The sequence below is a fragment of the Piliocolobus tephrosceles genome, chromosome 9 (assembly GCF_002776525.5).
Source record: "Piliocolobus tephrosceles isolate RC106 chromosome 9, ASM277652v3, whole genome shotgun sequence".
NCBI lineage: Eukaryota > Metazoa > Chordata > Mammalia > Primates > Cercopithecidae > Piliocolobus > Piliocolobus tephrosceles.
Window position 1 is genome coordinate 100,583,256 of NC_045442.1, and position 20,144 is coordinate 100,603,399.

Consider the following 20,144-nt stretch of genomic DNA (forward strand, 5'->3'; position numbering starts at 1 on the left):
AAACTAAGGGAACATCTAGGATTAGGAATACTGACAGTGATAAAAATCATGGATGGCAGGAAGCATGTTGAAGAATCTTTAGCTAGGATGGGAAGTGTTCCTTCATTAGCCTCTGATCCTGCTGTCTGGGAGGAACTTCTTTGTTTATTGTTCTCAGGACCTGATTCTGCCTTCTGGAAGGTTCTTCCTTGCCCATTTTCCTCCAAGGTCACATATATGTAGACATCACAGAACATGCCCTTTGTGGAGACTGTATAGCCTTTGTTTCCTTCTTTCTGTTCTTGAAATTCAGGGAGCTTTAGCATTGTTTTAAGGGTCAAAGAGTCAAAGGCTTATAGGTATCACTTGAGGGGGTTTTGGCAATGCCATTCCTCCAAAACTGAGATGGCTTTTGACCTATCTTGTAGTTATTATCATGTGCTAACATTAGAGTGACTGCATGGACCAGGCTGGCAAGGGCAGTCTTAACTGATACCTCTTGTCTTGACACGTTACGTAATAATGTTCTCTTCCACTCTCAAAACTACCCCAGTTTAGACAACGTGTATTATGATCACTCTAGCCAATAAGCACACCAAAACTTCCCAAGTCTAATATGTTTCTTTGTTTCCTTATTTTTATTCTCTCTCAACTTGCTGGGGACTCTTGTATGGCCCTCGGAAATGGGTTTTGTGGAAAATTAACCTACTTAACTTGATTTGCAACAAGGCTGAGTCCCTCTGTTTGCCTGAGAAAATATAATGGGCCAGTTTTTTTCAGTCTTTTTCAGTCTTCTTTTTTACCATATGAAATCCAGAAGCAGTCAGCTCCTCTAATCCTGGGAGCCCCCCAAATTTCTGAGTTTTCTATTTCCATTCATTTCTGCTCTCAAATCTGTCAGTGCTTGCCTGTGCACATTTCTTTCTTATAATCTTTGATAAGTGCAACAAGTAGTACTTCGTTAATTTTTTTTTTTTTTTTTTTTTTTTTTTTTGAGACAGAGCCTCAGTCGCTCAGGCTGGAGTGCAGTGGCATAATCTCAGCTCACTGCAACCTCTGCTTTCCTGGTTCCAGTGATTCTCCTGCCTCAGACTCCCCAGTAGCTGGAGCTACAGGCACCCGCCACCACGCCCGGATAATTTTTGTATTTTTAGTAGAGACAGGGTTTCACCATATTGGCCAGGCTGGTCTCGAACTCCTGACCTTGTGATCCACTCACCTCGGCCTCCCAAAGTGCTGAGATTACAGGCATGAGCCACTGCACCTGGCCATACTTTGTTATGCTAATATTGTTCATCTCTTTTTTCCGTAGGCATAGGCTTGGTAGACGCTTGTTCTGCTCTTGAAGTTGTATCAAGCATCTTTATAAATGGAGCTATAACTTACATACAGTAAACTCACAACTCTTAAGTGTTGAGTTCAGCCAGTTTTGACAGTTATGTACATCCATGTAACTACTACCCAAAATACGATATCAAACATTTCCATTGCCCAAGACGGATGTCCATTTCTAGTTAATTGCCTACTTTAAACCTCCCAAGGATTGGTTTTGGCAAGCAGTATTTTTAGTAAGTGTTTTATGACTGTGTGACATAAGTACCTTTCTATCTTTTTCTCAGTTTCTTCATCTCCTGCTGTTTGGCTGCTAAGCAGTCACCATGTATTTTAGTTTTTTTAAAGTCAGCATCTCCCTCAAAAATACCATCTTTTTGTGGTAGGAAAAGCCAGCTTTAAGATAAATGTACCCCACTTGTACAATAGCTTAAATCCAGTTAAAGTGTATTTATTGCTAATGAAACAGTACATTAAAATCATTCTTGATCATTTGGTGACCTTCCATAACGTGGGCCTTGGAGTCCTCTAGCAGCTGGGTAAGAAAGCATGAACATACCTTGCCTGCTTCTGAGGGACCTTAACCTGGAAGTTGGCATTCAGTCATTCTCACTGACATTCTTTTGGGAAGAGCTACTCACAAGGCCACATCTGATATAAGGTTGGAAAGGCTTGGAAAGGGTAAACTTTGGGCAACCAATTCCCAGTGACAGCTCCCACACTGTGAAGGGGATAGCAAAGTTTGGACAGGTTAATACGATAACTTTTATTTTGTTTTAATAAAATAATACTGTATTGCATCCTTTTTTGTCTTCATGTTATTTCTTTGTCTTTGTATTATACGTTCTTTTATACTTTCTGGATAAACATTTTCAGTATTTGAAACTTTAAAAATAGTATTGTTATCTCTGTGGTAGAAATGTTCAAAGCAAAAGCAAGTAATCTTCCCCAGATTATTCTGTGAAATTAAAATTAGTTCTGCACATCAACAGATATAATCTGACTCTTAAAAGACAAAGCTGCCCGGTATCACCATTTCTGTTCAATATTGTGTCAGAGATCCTAGCCAGCAGAGTAAGTCAGGGTCGGGGATGAGGGGCGGGGGACAACTACAAGAAAAGATGTAGGAATGGAAAAGGAGAAAAACACTGTCATTATTAAAATGACTTAATTGTCTGTATAGAAAGATCCTAGAACTCGACAGTTAACTTCTTAAAATTAGAGAGTTTAGCAAAGTTTTAAAATGTAAAGTCAATGTAGGAAAGCCAGTTGTATTTCTATAGACCAGCAGCAACAACAAAACAGAAAATTTAAAAACCACTTTATTTTGAAATAAGTAACATCCTACATAGCCGTAGTATATTTATCAAAACTAAGAAATTAACATTTATATGCTGATATTAACTACACTACAACTTTTATTTTGATTTTTCCAGTTTTTCTACTGATACTCTTTTCGTTGCAGGATCTAACCCAGGATATCACATTGCATTTGGTAGCCATGTCTCTTAACCAATTTAAGGCAGTTTCTTGATCTCTTCTTGTCTTTCAGGGATTTGATACTTTTGAAGAATAGTGGTCAGGTCTTTTGTAGAAAGGATATCAATTTGAGTTTGGTGTGTTCCCATTATTATATCACATCATATCAGGCAGTAAATGTTACCAATATTGAAACCCACCTAATTGGCCCATAGATAGTTTTTTGGATAAACAGAAATCGACCCTTCTGGTCTTAAAGCTGCAAACATATTTATTTTATCTGAGTTCCTTTCTCAGGAAATGACCTCAGACCTCTCAAAATAAGTATCAAGGAACTGAAACTCACCAGATCACCACATCCAAACAAGGAGATGCTGGACCCCTCATTCATCATGATTGCTTCCTTGCCCCTCCAGAGTTCCCATTTTCTCACACAGTGTTACATTTCTTCCCTGGTATGTAAGCCCTTAGTTTTAGTCCCTCAGGGAGATGGATTTGAGACTGAGCTCCCATCTCTTTGGCTGTAGCACCTGATTAAAGCCTTCTTCCTTGGCACCTCTCATTGTCTCAGTCATTGACTGGCTGTACAGTGCAGCAGCAGCACCTAGACCAAACTTCTGGTGTTTCAGTAACAATATGACTGGTTACTGGTCATGCTAACCTTGATCAGTTGGTTAAGATGGTATCTGCAAGATTTTTCCACAGTGAAGTTACTACAGAAATGTAATTTTTAAAAGATATAATTTACATAGCGACATACTACAAATAACTTTTGAAGAAATTGAACAAGTAATGTCTAAGTCCTTTATTGAGAAGTTACAAACTTTTATTGAAAGACATCAATGGATTAGAAGATTTAATGTTGCAAAGATGTTAATTCTCTCTCATTGCACATAGAATCAAATCCCTAACAGATTTTGAGATTGTGTGATTACTATTATTATTTGGGTGATACTTGACATTATAATTCTGAACTTAAATGGAAGAGCAATCATCCCAGAATCACATACATATTCCTAAAGAAAGTGTTTTTCCTCCTATCAAGGAAGTGCTTTTGCTGCCTTTATCTGATGACAATATAAAACTATAGTAGTTAAGCCAGCGTATGGTATAAAGATATACAATTTGGCAGATGAAAAGAATAGAAAATTTACAAACAGATCCACCTATATGTGGAAGCATGATTTATGACAAAACAGGTGTTGAAGATCAGTGGGGGAAAAGCTGCATATAGCTTTCAGTGTGTGGTGCTGAGGCAATAGAGTGTCCATATGAAAAAGATGGAAAGTGGATTCTTACCTAATCATACACAAAATGGGAAAAGTTAAAATGTTATGTTAGTAATTATAGTTTAATTATAAAATCTAAAATTATGCATTTAGAAGCAGAACTCAGGAAAGAAATTGAAGAAGAAAATGAAACTGTCAAATGAAAACATTAGAAGGAGTACAAGAGAAAAAGATGATACAGGAAAAACAGTGAGGTCATGGAAATTAGACATGAGAGAGGTGAGCAAAGTCAAATATACATTTAAAAGAGTGACAGAACACCTCAGCTTTAAAATGTCAGTGTTTACAATATGACAGAAACACTGCATCACTTATTAACTTTGCTCATCCTGCTGAGTTACATGCCAGAAATCATAATGTGATCTACAGATTATTTAATGATGTTTCTACTGACAACTCAATTACACCATCATTTGTAGAAAGCAAAGGACTGGAAATCACTTAACTTGGAGAGGGATGTGCTGTCACTCTCACTTTGGGAAATTTTATCAAAAAGGCTTAACTGAGACTTATCAAATGACCATTACACTTACTGTTCTTTTACTTAGGGGCACCTTGTTTAACCTAACACACTTAGAAAGGATTGTTTAAAATTATTAATTCCTTTGTATACTTGGCAATGTACAATTTTTAGACAATGGTTTTTCTTTTCTTTTTTTCTTTTTTTTGAGACAGAATTTCTCTCTTGTTGCCCAGGCTGGATTGCAGTGGGGCAGTCTCGGCACACTGCAACCTCCACCTCTCTGGTTCAATTGATCCTCCTGCCTCAGACTCCCAAGTAGCTAGGATTATAGGCGTCCGCCACCATAGCTGGCTCATTTTTAGTATTTTTTTTACTAGAGAAGGGGTTTCACCATGTTGGCCAGGCTGGTCTCAAACTCCTGACCTCAGGTGATCCACCTGCTTTGGCCTCCCAAAGTGCTGGGATTACAGGCATGAGCCACTGCTCCTGGCTGACAGCAGTTTTTCTTAATTTATGCCTCAAATATATTTTTATCAAAACCTTGCAGCTATAAATGTAGATCACTCAATTTAGGGAAAATCGTTGCCATTTAATCTAATTGACAAAGCTGGTATTTATTTTCAAACTTATCTTTTAAATGAGACATCCTTCTGTCAGTAAAAGTCCCACTTGATTTTTCATCTCAAATAAATATGTTAATATATGCCTCCATGACAACCATCACATGGCTGAATTCTAATTCTAATATAGATTAAGTAGATAAGGCACAGAGCCTTACCATGTGTTGCCTGGATACAGTAAGGTGCTGCTGCCTTCAGTGTTTCTTTGCTTTGCGCTCACTAAAGTCTCCAGAGAGATACGTCTTTAACACTAATAAGAGTATGGAAGAGGTAATCCCTATAAGTAAAATGTCGTCACTGTGTATTGTGGAACTGCTTCATTCTACAATACACTCAATTTATCATAATAATATGGGCCAAGTACTCCATTTCTTAATAAACATCTGTATGAGACATGGAAAGAACACGGCCTTACTGTAGTGCTTTGATTAAAGGAGGTTTCATAGATAGCATTGTTATAATTTTTTCCCGTTTTTGGAACCCTGGAGGTTTTTGCATCCCAAGAGGTATGCATTTCTTTTGTGAAGTGAGAAGAGAGGCTGCATGATGCCTTAGCTGACAGTACACTCTCAGAAAGATCGGTATTAGGAAAACTGAGAGTTGAGGACCTGGAAATAGATTGCCTTAAAACTATCTAGGTCTGCATCTCTCTTAAGAAGTGTTAGAGCAGCCTCAGATGTTCTTCAGTTTCAAGACCGTGGGTATAGATGACAGGCTGAGTAGATCCATTATATGCGTAATCGTAGACCCAATGAAAAGTCCAAACTTAATGAAAGAAAACCAGTGTTTAGAGCATAAACTTGTCTGAAGTAAGTGACAACTTGAATCTAAACATTGAAAGGACACTCACTGTGTGCCTGGGTCTAGTAAAGTTGCTGGACCTCAGAGATAAAATTTTGGGAGGGAGCCAGAAAAATAGGTCAAGATATTTATAAATGAGAAAATTATGTTGGCCTCAGATTTCATTCAGTGCAAGAAAATAGGCCATACTTAAAAGACTTTTAAGAAAAGAATAGGTAACTTATGGATTTTTATATCTGTCCAAATAGTCCTTCAACTATAAGTCAATAGGCAAATAGGTTTAAATTTAAAATAATATAAAAATGATTTATTTGAGCCTTTATTGAGGCAACACCGGAGGACAGACCTTTTTTACCAGACGTTGAAAGGTAAAGATGTACTTGAAGCTGCTAATTAACCACATAAATACACTTGCTTGTATACAGGTTCAACTTCTTCAGCACAAAGATAAAGCAATAAGTTATCATGATACCCATCTCCAAAGGTTAGTTCATTGATGAAGTAAATAGAATCTTGGGCATGGTGTTTGCTTGATACCGTGAATGCTGTTACCAAAAATCTTCCCAAGAAACATTAACTTTGCCTCATTCTAGGTAAAACAAGTTAAATCTGTAAAAGATCTTATATGCTTGAGTTAGAAAAACCCTGAATTTATTTGGGTTGGTGACAAAAGTGAAATATAACACCCCTGCCACTTTGGAACAAAACTACATAGTTTCTGAACTGTAGTAAAATATGTCATATTCCTTTTTGAGAAGCCATCTGAAAAAGAGTATTATGTTTTTCCTCAGTGGTAGAGAGTTGCAGTACCTAAGCCAAGTTTTCTACTGGCTACACTCTGCTATTTCTTTTCTTGACCTCTGTGGTTGACAGCAGCAGATGAGAAAAATGAAGTCTGTAATAAGTTTGTCTGTAACAGAGCTGCAGTGCTCTTTATTACTGATCCTGCAGCCAGGGTGCAGGATACCCAGGTCATGATTTGGTTCTTTAGTTCGATTGCCCAGAGGATGCCAACTCATATTCCCAGAGCAGATTGAACTGCCAAGTAAAATGAGGATGGGAAGTTGTATTAATTTTACTTCTCTCAGAAGAAGAAAAGGATGGTGTAGCTACCTCTCAAGAAGAGAGTACCTATGAAAGAAGGAAAAATCAATCCAGAAAAACTTAGGGGCATTCAGAAAATACTAGAGTCCTTTTTAGCCCAAGATCAACCATGAAAAGGAAGACCTCAAAGGTGTTTCATTTCCTATGTACGTTAGCGTATCTGGTAAGTATTTGATTTGAACAAGTTACCTCTACCTGAATATGCTGTGTCTCTTTGTCTTGCTATGACACTTTGGACAAGGTCTCTGCAGAAAATACAGAAACAACTGACCAAAGAGTTGTTAATGAGAATACAGCTCTTATCTCTCACCAATGATTACATGGAAGAATTTAGAGCCTATTTCAATAACAATATGTTGTTCATCCTTCAGTCAGATGGAAAGAGACCAGAAGCAGGAGAGAGAAGAGTACACGCTGGCCAGTGGTGTTAGTAATGAAGAGGGAGAGGAGGAGAAGGAAAGAGACAGATGAGACAGAAAATGAAAGTGGTGAAAACAGAGGAACCTCAAACTCAGTCTGCCCCTAATACTGATGAGGCATAGAAAACCAAGGACATTTCTATTAAGTTCATGAACACAGATGAGGAGGCTGAAGGTGGCCCAGATGCTGATTTCTTTAAGGAGAAATAGTACTGTATGCTTGGGTTGGTTGGACCTTGAAGAGAATACATTGTAAAATAAAAAATTGTCGGCTAGGTGCGGTGGCTCACGCCTGTAATCCCAGCACTTTGGGAGGCTGAGGCGGGTGGATCACGAGGTCAGGAGTTCGAGACCAGCCTGGCCAACATAATGAAACCCCGTTTCTATTAAAAATACAAAAATTAGTGGGGCATGGTGGCATGCACCTGTAGTACTAGCTATTCCAGAGGCTGAGGCACGAGAATCGCTTGAACCCGGGAGGCGGAGGTTGTGGTGACCCAAGATCTCGCCAGTGCACTCCAGCCTGAGCAACAGAGTGAGACTCTGTCTCAAAATAAATAAATAAATAAATAAATAAATAAATAAATAAATATAAAAATAAAAAAGTGGCTAAATCCATTGACAAGAAAAAAGTGACCAAAATCACATGCAAAAGAAATGAGAAATTTTAAGTGAATAAGAAAATAATTCTTACTGACAAATGGAAATAGGTTCAGTGGTGGCCAACAATGCAGAAATGCGTCTTAAAGGATACTAAGGAAGAGGATTGTAGCGGTATAAACCTTGAAAAATCAAAAGAAAGGCTTCAGGAAGTGGAAAAACTTGACAAAGAAGAGTAGAGGAAAAAAGTTAAGACAAAGTATATGGAGAAAAGACTTTAAAGGGGAAGCAAAAGGAGAAGCCAGCAAGGCCAAAGACGATGGGAATGTCTTAGGATCTCAGTGGTAATAATGGGAAATTTGATTAATTCTCAGATCCTTGCACATACAGAGGTCTGAAGAATTAGATAGTGAAGATACGGAAAATAAAATTAGTAGTTCTAAGAAAAAGCATAGAAGGAAGAAAAGGAGCCACAGTAAAGTGAACAATGTGAAACCACTATTATAACAAGTTGCAAATGAAAGAAGGCCAAATGGGAATCCTCAGAGTCTCTGGATACAGTTCTGTCTTTGCAGAAGACAAAGAGCTTAAATTTTATCTAAGAGCTTACACTATATCTGCTCAAAATCAAAGCTAAATATTTCCTGCTCTTCTCCTCTCCTTGAAACCTGTGCTCATCACTGTGTGGGCCAGATGTCAAAAAAGCTTTGGAGTAGTTCTATAACATTCCTAAAAGATCAGTGTATCTGCAGACTGAGGTAATGGTATGTCTGACATCCTTCTTCCCCGTCAGATAATCTTGAATGAGTGTGGATTATATATACTTGAAATGAGTGTGGATTATAAAAATTCCCCAGCCCGATTTCCGGCATGTATATTGTTAAGACTTTAATCCATTCCTTTATTTTACTGCCAACTTGTAGAGTCTCCATTGATTTTTGGAAATTCTTGTCTTGTTTACCATACAGAATATAGTATGTACTATTTAATATTAAACAAACTTTCTCATGATTTTGATGTTTTAATATTTCCAAGGAGTGAAAATGTGATGGAGGCCCCGTGAGAAATAAGTATTTTTGAATTGAGATGATCATTAGTAGAACCTATTTCCTATTTCTAATAAAAGTAGAACATTTAGGAATAAATTCAACAAAAAGCATGCAAAATCTATAAGAACAACAAAACTATACTGAGAAAAGTTAAAGATATAAATAAATGAAGAGAGATGCCATATGATTGGAAGACTCAATTAAATGACATTTCCCTCAAAATTGATCTGTAGATTCAACAAAATCCCTAGCATAAATCCACAGACCTTTTTGTAAAATTAGCAAGTAATTCTAAAAGTTACGTGGAAATGTAAAAGACTGAGAAAATCTGACTAATCTTGAAAACATAGCTGGAAGAATTGACTTTGTACCATAACTATAAAGCTGCAATAATCAAGATAGCATGGTATTGCCATAAGGATCAACTAATAAATTAATGGCATTGAACAGAGGTCATAGACCCACTTATATAGTCCTCTGATTTCAAACAAATCCAAAGCAACCAAGCAGGGAAAGGAAAGTTTTGCAGTAAATGGTGCTGGGTCAACTAGATATCCACAAGCAAAAATATAAATCTCCATTTCTGTCTTGCATCATGCATATAAATCTGAGATGAATCATACTACTAAATATAAAAAGCTAAAGCCATAAGAATTTAAGAAAACATCAGAGAATATCTTTATGACTGGGGGTGGGCAAAGATTTCCGAGGATGTAGAAGCAATCACTGTAAGAGAAAAGCTTTAAAGAATAGACTTCATTGAAAAAAACAAACTTGTATTTATCAAAAGATGCCACTGAGAAAACAAAAAACAAGCCACAGACTGAGAAAAATATTTGCAAAATGTATATTTGTCAAAGGAATATGTAGCTAATTTATACGGCTCCATAACAAAAAACCGAACAACCAGAAACTAAAAAGGAGGAATAGGGAACAAATGATTTGAAAAGAAACTTTGTAACACAGACACTGCACAACGGAAGATATTCAAATGGTCAGTAAGCATGTGATGAATGTCATTTGTCATCTGGGAAATGCAGGTTAAAATGAGAATGAGAAAACCACCATACTGTCTAAAATTAGATAGGATCTAGAGCAACTGGCATTCTTATACATTAGGTAAGAGGGTTAAATGGTACAGCCACTTTAGGAAAAAGATCTGGGAGTTTCTTACAGAGTTAAATATACATTTACCCAATTCAGCAGTCCTAGGATTCAGCAGTTCTCCTAGATATTTGCCTAAGAGAAATGAAAATAAAAATCCACCAAAAATATTTTTATGAGAAATACGTACATAATATGCGTACATAATATAGCTTCATTCATACTAGCCAGAAACTGGAATAGCCCAGGTTTCCATCAGTAAGAGAATGGATAAACAGACTGTGGTTATTCATAACATGACACGCTGACAAATTATCTGTGAGGGAAAAGGATGAGAAAAGTCGTTTCTTCTAGGGGATGGGGCAGGAACTGACTGGGAAGGATTTTGAAGGAACTAACTTGGGGTAGTGGTAATGATTTGGGTTACAAGGTACATACATTTGTAAAAAACTAATGGAATGGTACACTTAAGATTGGTGCATTTCATTTTATATAAATTTTACCCCAAGAAAGAAAAAACAGCTTTAAAAAATCTCAAGGAAGTACTTTTTTATGTCCATTAGATTGGCAAAAATGTTGGAGCATCTTGAACTTATCTTGCCCTGCTAGTGGTTGTACAAATTGAATCAACCATATAATACATTTGCATTAACTAATAATAATACATTAGTTAATTTGCATTAACTAATAAGTTGTGCGTATATCAACCAAGCAACTCCACTCTGAGGCATAGAAACTCTTGGTAATCTACACAGAGAAATACATAATATGTTCCAGAAAACTGGAAACAACTCAGATATCATCAATAAGAGAAGACACAAATTGTGCTACATTCAAGCATATCATCATGGATAAGTCTCATGGACAAATAAACCAAGAAACTTAAGAATACTTCCAATATGATTCCAACCAATATAATTCCATCCAAAATCTTGCAAAATTAAGCAAGATATTGATTAGGGATACATACGGTAGCACCATAAAGGAAAGCAAAAACAACAACAAAAAAAGATAGCTAAGGAGAATGCATGGGAAAAAGGATTGGAATTGGAATGGGAAAGGCCATAAAGGGGACTTCAAAGTTATAAGTAATGTGTTCTCTAAACTGGCTAGTGGGAAAACAGGTGTTCATTTTACTGTTCTTTATAACTTGCACATATGTTGAAAATACTATTTGGTATGTATTCAGTATTTAATTTCTTGAGAAATTAGAGATACACTTAAATAATCTTTAAGGATACTTCATTAGCAATAATATGCAAAATATGAGAAGTAGGCTTTCCGCTGTCACTAATTCAGTCATTCAAGTGTTTATCAAATGCCTGTACAGCTTGATATGGATGTGACATTAGTGGCCTTATTTGGAGGCCACAGTTTTGGTGGCTGTATGTTAAAAGCGAATTAGAAAAACTGAAATCTAAAATGATTGGGATTTATATTGGTACAGGATAAATCTTCTGAGACTATTTCTCAGAAGTTCCGCCATTATTGCTTCAAGAAGGGAAAGAAAATTATGAATTTTCACTTATGTGATGAGTAAATGAAACCATCAGAAAAGACAGAAGTAATTTTTTTGGCCTTTGGAATGAATCTCCTTCAATAGAATTCTTTTAAAATAGGATGGGCTAGATAACCGAGAGGGCCCGGCTTTGACCTCCTTCCCCTAATGCTGGCTCAGCTGACTTCTCAAAGCACACTTTTATGAGTTGGACTCATTATTGACCCATCAGTGAATTTACCTGAAAACCAGGTCGTGGAGAATGTCTGCCATAATATATTTTCTTGCAACTTCACTGTTATAAAAATTCTCAGAATGCTGTAGCTAATATCTAGATCTTAACAGTTACGTTGAATCCTAAACATTTTCAAGATATTTATAGATTTTTTCATCTCTACATTTCCTGAAAAATCTGTGAATATTTTTCATTAAATTAACTTGCCAAGAAAATTAAGGTTGGACAGTGTGGCTGCAATATAGTCCTACATTTGTAGCTTTAAATTTTAAGGGCTTACCCTAACCCTTTACTCTTTATAAGTATTCAAACATTCCTTTGGATAACAAATAATAAATTCATAGTGCTAGATATCCAGCAAGATGACAGTCTGGTTGCTTGTATGAAGTACTTAAATATACACAATTGCAATTCCAAAGCCTTATTGCTTCATTTATCACAGGAAGTGCCAGAGTTCTGCAATATTTTGTAAGAAAAGCTACTCGACTTGCATGAATTCTCATAGGAATGACCATGAATATTATGCCAATTTCATTCTAAGTATTGAAGTTAAGGTTCTAAATGACATTTAATAGTATGATTTATTTTCTATCTTAAACTTTATAGGGCACAAAGCAAGATCCTATCCTTTCATATTGCTTTTTTATTTTTAAAGAGTCTGACTGATGATAAAAATCTAAGCTTAAAAACTGTCAAATGATTTATGATATTTCATTTATTTTTCAAAGGATTGGGGTGTCACCAGTAAGCCTATTAGAATTGTAGGTTTAAAGTTCCTTGATTTTAAAAAAGACCAGCTGCATAAACAAGTTTTGAGCTTTGTAATTTAATTCTGTGTGATTTTTTTTTAATACTTCAAAGTACCAAAGTAGGCAGTTTTCCTTAGGTCATAAATAGTTGTTTATGTCATTATGATCTCAAACTTTCAAGTACATTTTAAGATCTACTTTTTAAAAATATTGATTTTTTTTTATTGGGTTCATTACAACCTCAAGATATTTCTTCTATCTACTTAAATCTCCCTTTATTCATGGGCTGACAGCAACAAAGGTAGAACGTGAAGAAACTGGAAGAAACCTGCTTTTAAAAAATTGGAATTCTGTAGTCAAGTGTATATAATCCGATGTCTCTGAGAAATGTTGTGAAACCACTTTAAAGCTGTTTTTTAATGACACTTTTAAGTTTAGGGTAATTGTAAATTTGCATGCAGTTACAAAAGATAACATACGTTCCATGCACCGCTTACACAATCCCCCCAGTGGTAACATCCGGGATATTAACACTGATGCATTCTAGATCTTATTCGGATTTTCCTAGTTTTTCTCAAACTCATCTGTGTGTATATTTATTTATTTCTAATTTTTATCACATGTAGCTTCTTGTATCTACTACAGTCAAGATGAACCTATCTATCACAAAGATTCCTAATGTTGGCCTTTTATAATCACACTCATCTACCTTCCCACTTCCCACCCCTGTCCCCAACCCCTGGCAACCACTAATCTGTCCCCTACTTTCATAATTTTTCCATTTTAATGATGTTATTTAAATGGATCCTTAGATTTAACTTTTTTTAATTTAACTTTTTCATTCTCTTGAGATTATCTCTTGAGATTAATATTTCCTTGAGATTCATCCAACTTGTGTTTATTAATAATTTGTTCATTTTGATTACTAAGTGGTATTCCATTAAAATCAATTTTGATTTTTAGTTTATACGCACACATAAAATGTGAAGCAATAATGCAGAATATCAGTTTAAAAGGTGTTTAAGACATTGTTGAAATTAACCTATTAAAATTACATTTTTTTTGTCATTTTAGTCATTTGGATTGGATTTGTCTATGGCTTAATATGCTAAGACTGGATGAATCATCACCTGTATACTGAACATATAGTTCCAGTGGGAACATTCTATTCCCTAACTCATTTTAATAAAAACCATGAGGTTGGAGATACAAGAGAAGTCCTTGTTCTGATTCTAGCAGATTTACTATTTAGTTTTTTCTTTCCTTTTACAACCTGTGATTACCCACCTAACTCTCTTCATATAGCCTGTTGTTACCTAAGTAATTCTTCCCCTTGTGCCTGTGTTTGGTTTTTCAACTAAATGATTAAGTGTCTTAATTTCTAGGCTGACTAAGATACTTCTTTCCTCCTTCCTCCCTAAATTTCCTTACTCCTTCTCTGCCCTGAACGAAAGGGGTAAGATGATGAGTACCAAGAATAAAAGTATTTGGCTTCATCTGGGAGGCCAGAGAAGGCTTCCCTAAGGAGGATACATTTAAGCAGACATCTGATGGATGAGTAAGAGTCAACTAGGAGAAGAGGAGGAAGAAATAGCATTTCAAACAGAGGAAAGAAAGGGCATGGGCAGAGACCCTGTGGTAGGGAGGAGCAAAGCAAGCAGGAAGAATTGGAATCAAGCCAAGTGGAGAATGGGCTGAGAGAACCAAGGGAATATATGGTATGAAATTAGACTGGAGAGGGAGGCAGAGTTCAGACCTTATAGAGTTTTTTGGGTCATATTTAATAAAGATCAGTGCTTATTCTAAGACCAAGGAGAAACAAATAAAAGGTTTTAAGCATGAAGTTGACCAGATTTACAATCTGTAAAGATCCTTTTGGCTGCAGCGTGGATGGTACTTTGGGGTAAAGGGTGGAAGTGTGTTGACTGGTTACAGGCCATTTTAGTGGGGTACACTGGAGAGGATGGAGCTTGGGATAAAGTTAGAGTGATGCAGTTATAGAAAAGATAACATATAATTCTTAAATCTCAACAGATACGTTGTATTAGAAATGGGAGAGGAAAGAGAACTGTATGAAAAATAACTACTAGATTTGTGATTACAGCATTTAGACAGCAAGGGAATCCCAGAAGCAGATCACATTTTGGGAACATCATGCATTTCAGAGGCAGAAAATTTCAGATGGCTTTGAGACACACAAGAGGAAAGGTCAAATAGTAATAATGATAATAGCTAATATTGTTGAGCATTTACAGTTATTACAGCATTTTTTAAGCTGGGGACATGGAAACACAGGTGTTAAGAGACTTGTCCAATATCAGACAGTAAGTGGAAGAAATGGGATTTGAATCTGCATACTTCACTTCCAGAGCCCATGCATCTTATCACTCTGTATGCTGCCTGTGTAGACAGATGTGGACCTACAGATATGTAGGTGTGGAGCTCATAGAAGGGGTCTGGACTAGAGATTAAAAGTACAGAACAAAAAAATACATTTTTATTTATGTCTCTGAAATGGATGAGATATCCTAGGGAGAGAATGTAAAGTGAGACATGATGTTTACCTTGAGGCTCTTCAGCATTCAGTGGCCAAGGATAGCAAGATAGGCAGAGGGAAAGACTATGGGCTTCTGGTTGATACAAGAGAAAAAGGGGAGGTTAAGGAGATAACGAACAGTGGTGGTTTTACTGCTAACATATCCAGTACAGAAGGGTCTTGGAGGAGTGGCGTAGTGGGGCTCAAGCACATACGGGAAGTGAATAGGAGATGAGGACATGAAGTCAGAACATTTAGGCAACTCTGTAGAGAAGTTTATTTGAAGCAGGAAGTGTCTAGATAGGGCTGTGAGCTATAGCTGGAGGGAGATGTGAGGCCACGCGGCTTTGTTTTGCTGTTATTTTAAAGGAAGAGACTGGTGTTTGTTTAAAAACCAGTGCAAAAAGATCTGCATAAGAAAAAGAGGTTGAATATATAAACGAGAGAAGGAATAATATTTGCATGTTGTTGGGAAAACAGGAGAGAATGGGATTAGGCATATGCAGAGAGTCTGGCATTTGGAAGGAGGAGGGGCACCACTTTGGTGTGTCAAGTCTGGAGTAGGAAGGACTGGAGCCACTTTGGTAAGTTGTATGTGATACCGGGAAGGAGAGTGACTTTCCATCAGATACCTTCTGTTTCCTTTGGAAAATGAAGGTGAAATAATCTAGAGAGAGCATGAAGAGGAGAATAGTACTGAAGGTTTGAGGAGTTAAGGAGAGCAGGTTTAGTGTCAGTCATCAAAGAGGCTGGCTCTTGTGTTTCCAAAAATAATCTGTGCAGTGAGTTTCCTAGTTGAACACAAACACCCTTTTCGGAGCAGTTGCAGAGTTTGAGGAGATGGGAATTTGTAGGATACAGAGACTTATGCTGCTCTAAATGTGGTTTCTGTATTGTGTGTGTCCATTTCTCCTGAGAGTAAGGTCAGTATTAAAGCTGAAAAGGAGATGGGAGGCATGAGATGGTCTGTGGAAAGTTTTAAACACATTTTTTAAAGCAAACATTTGTAGTGATTTAAATTACTTTATTGAAAGAGTCTTCTGACACATCACATGTTATCTTACGTTTTACTTATTTTAGAAAACAGTTTATTCACCAGCAAGGCTCTTCAACTAAGGACAGGGCCCCTATCTCACTAAGCAAGCTACTGAGTGTGTGTCCCACAGGTATTCACTAAATAAATGGTGAGAAAAGCACTAGATATTACAACTCTGTTGGTACTGTGGCTGCATATTATTTGGCCAAGGGATTTTTTTGCTTTATATTTTTTTGTAAACCTAAATAGATGTTCTCATTTGAAATTATAATGATCTCCATTTTTTAATGTGCCAAGAGAGTGATTTTCCCTTACCCAATTAAAAGTTTGATTTATTTACGGTGAAACCCCGTCTCTACTAAAAAAAAAAAATACAAAAACAAGCCGGGCGAGGTGGCGGGCGCCTGTAGACCCAGCTACTTGGGAGGCTGAGGCAGGAGAATGGCGTAAACCCAGGAGGCGGAGCTTGCAGTGAGCTGAGATCCGGCCACTGCACTTCAGCCTGGGCAACAGAGCGAGACTCCGTCTAAAAAAAAAAAAAAAAAAAGTTTGATTTATTTAATGTAACTGAGAAGTGTGAATCGTAAATGAAGCATTATATGTATTTATTTTTCATATTTTTTAAGTTGTGAAAATGTATTTGCTTGAACTACTGTATTCTAAGATTTTGATACATTTTGTAGTGACTCTTCTGGATGTTTTCTATTCCAGAAAATATGAAATTTTAGTTTTGATTTTTCATAAAAAGATACATTGAATATGATAGTTTTAATTTTAACTCTACTAATTTAGATTGGCGTAGGGACAACAGAATGCTTACATAAAAATTCTAAAGAACACACTAAGAAATATTTTATTTTTACCATAGGTAAAAAGGTGATGAGTTTCTCTAACTATAGGTGGGTTTTTTGTTTTTTTTTTTTTTTGGCCAATATACAAATAAAGATTCGTCTAAAGCAGTGGTTCTCCAAAGGGGTGGTGTATCAATTCTAATGTATAAAGTTGCTTTCTGCCCCTTTGCAAGATTGTGTCTCTGTTCTTCATGCTACCAAGCCCCTGCTGAGACTCTCTTCATACTGACTAGATTGTTTTCTGCTCCAGTCTTCGCATTTTTTTTCTACTGTATCTTTGCCTCTTTGTCCGTCTATGGCTATAGGAAGCTTATCCTGGGAGTGGAGGAAAAGATGTTTTGTTATTGCCACAGTCTTCTGGACACAGACTGGAGGACTATAGGAATGTAAGCATTTGCTGGAACATAGTACTCTTTTCTGTTTGTAAGCACCTATTCATTATTACTGTCATCGACCCTTTCTATATCTTTCCCAAGGTTCCTTGCTTCCTTCAATCTATGATCACTTTAAATATGGTCTTTCCTCTCCCCTGCACCTGTAGTCTCAGGTGAATCTTCTTCCCCACTCCCACACAAGGTAATTGTACTCTAATACCCTAGAAAATCCTGAAGTTTTGTGCAGCCAGCCTGTCCTGGACAAGGACAGAGAGCTTCAGGAGCTTGCTTTTCAAGAAGTGCCCCGTTGAACCTAGGGAGCTTCAGTCCTCAGGAACAAATGTGAAAGAAGATCTAGCTAGACAAACTGTGAAAAGAATACATTTACCTGCCATGACCTTTACATTGGTTATTAGGATAGTTCAGAAGTCTCTTTGCATCACTATACGTACCCTACTTGTGTGGATATTTTGTGATATGGTCATCAAAATTGGAAGAAGGCATGGCATACCAGCTTGAAAGAATATTTTTAGATTCAGGCTCCATGGTGGTTACCATGTGACTACTTAAGCCACAGCTGCTTCTAAAACACCTTTGCCATACTTCACTTTTTCTGATTTAATTGGATCATATAGTTAGTGGTCATTAATTTGGGGTGGAAGCACCCTTCTGTCATGACTCCTGTCCCTCACAAGTTTGAAAATGACTCACCATGCATATTAAAAAGTAAAATGCTTTTATTACTTTCATCAAGAGGCCATATGATACAAAGGTAAGCTGTTCAGGATGAAGATGAAAAAGTGAGTAGGAAAAGAAAATTAAAGTAAAAAGTTACTTTCTGAGATTTATTATTTCTGGCACTATTTTTGGATTTTGGGTTCATATTTTAGAAGGTAAAATCTCAGTCGACAATCAAGAGTTCTGTGTTTTATTCAGTTAGAAAGTTTTGATGTATTTGGAGAGTCATGTAATTTTCCTGTTGTCCAAGTAAAAATGACCATGATTCCATAGTAGAAGCTTATGGAGACTATGTGTGAAGGTACTGAATGATTATGACATAATCATAGAAACAAAAGTTAAGTATTTCTTTGGTTTTGTAACTTCATATAATTCAAGAGATAGTATTTAAGTCATATTCATGTATATGTTTAAAAAATTTTAGTACTTTACTAAAGTGGTAAACTTTCATGTTACACAGTTCAATAAGGCAAATATCTTTATGACTTTTGCATAAGATCCTAAATACTGTGTTATTTTTTCTTTTTTTTTTTTTTTTTTTTTTTTTTTTTTTGAGGTGGAGTCTCGCTCTGTCGCCCGGACTGGAGTGCAGTGGCCGGATCTCAGCTCACTGCAAGCTCTGCCTCCCGGGTTTATGCCATTCTCCTGCCTCAGCCTCTGGAGTAGCTGGGACTACAGGCGCCCGCCACCTCGCCCGGCTAGTTTTTGTATTTTTAGTAGAGACGGGGTTTTACCGTGTTAGCCAGGATGGTCTCGATCTCCTGACCTCGTAATCCGCCCGTCTCGGCCTCCCAAAGTGCTGGGATTACAGGCTTGAGCCACCGCGCCCGGCCTACATTTTTTTTCAAAAAAATGTAGATGTAGTGTTAATGATATGCTAATAATACTGTTTTGTAGTTTTCTCTTAAAAGTTTGTAAATCCAGTTTTCTTTTTTAGGTGTGTTGAAGAAAGTACACACGTCTTATCTTCTGAACATTTTGATGGGATTAACCACAAACCTCATGCAAGAACAGTAAAAGGTATTTTGTTAAATAATTTTTGCATATTGATGTAGTACTCTTAATTTCTAGATTTTCCTCACAAAGGCCTACCTTAAATCAACTGCAATGGATACTACTTCACAGAGTATATTTTGTAAGATAAGTTTCTTAATCATAAAATATATTTCTTCTGTACCAAGTCATATGATACTTCTTTCAGAAAGTGCTTGTGCAGACAAAATTTCAGTATTAGTAGTATGAAATAGCCTCATTTATTTTCACTGTGCACTTGTATATATTTTTTATATGCAGAGTATGTGTAGTCATGTATTTAAAACAGGCCCATGAGATAGATATGAAATTAATCAGGAAATGTAGGACAGCTGCATTCATTTCCTACTTTGCTCTCCTTGGAGTTCTTCAGAATAGATGTGTTTAAGAGCAAATCCAAAGTGAGCATCTTACCGTGCATACCTCTTAACATTAGGATGATATTAAATGGCATGGTGAGCCCTTAAAAAGGTAAACACCCTCTTGAAAACACCAGAATAGCTTGGGCTCCATTCCCAGATCCAACGTTGTAAGCCACATAGACCTAAGAGACATCTGTAGAATACTCCACTTAAAGAGCAGAACACACGTTCAAGTGCATATGGAACACTCTTCAGGATAGATTATTAAGACATAAAATTAGCTTCAATATATGTAAAAAGGAATGAAATGATACAAAAGTTTGTTCTCTGACCACTATAGAATACAATTAGAAATAAGTAACAAAAGGAAATTTGGGAAATGCACAAAAATGTGGAAATTAAATAATATACTTCTAAATAATCAGAGTCAAAGAAGAAATCACAGGGGAAATTAGAAAATGTCCTGAGATAAATTAACCTAAAGCACTACATAC

At 36.6% G+C, this 20,144-nt stretch overlaps 1 long non-coding RNA gene across 2 annotated transcripts in view; it reads left to right on the forward strand.

Moving 5' to 3' along the window:
* LOC113219693 overlaps positions 1 to 19,279 on the forward strand; it is a 113,832-nt gene extending 94,553 nt beyond the window's left edge. For both annotated transcript variants that reach the window (XR_003306657.1, XR_003306658.1), the window contains one exon: positions 19,194 to 19,279. This is a non-coding gene — a long non-coding RNA (uncharacterized LOC113219693). The remainder of the gene's footprint in view (positions 1 to 19,193) is intronic.
* Positions 19,280 to 20,144: the final 865 nt, after the last annotated feature.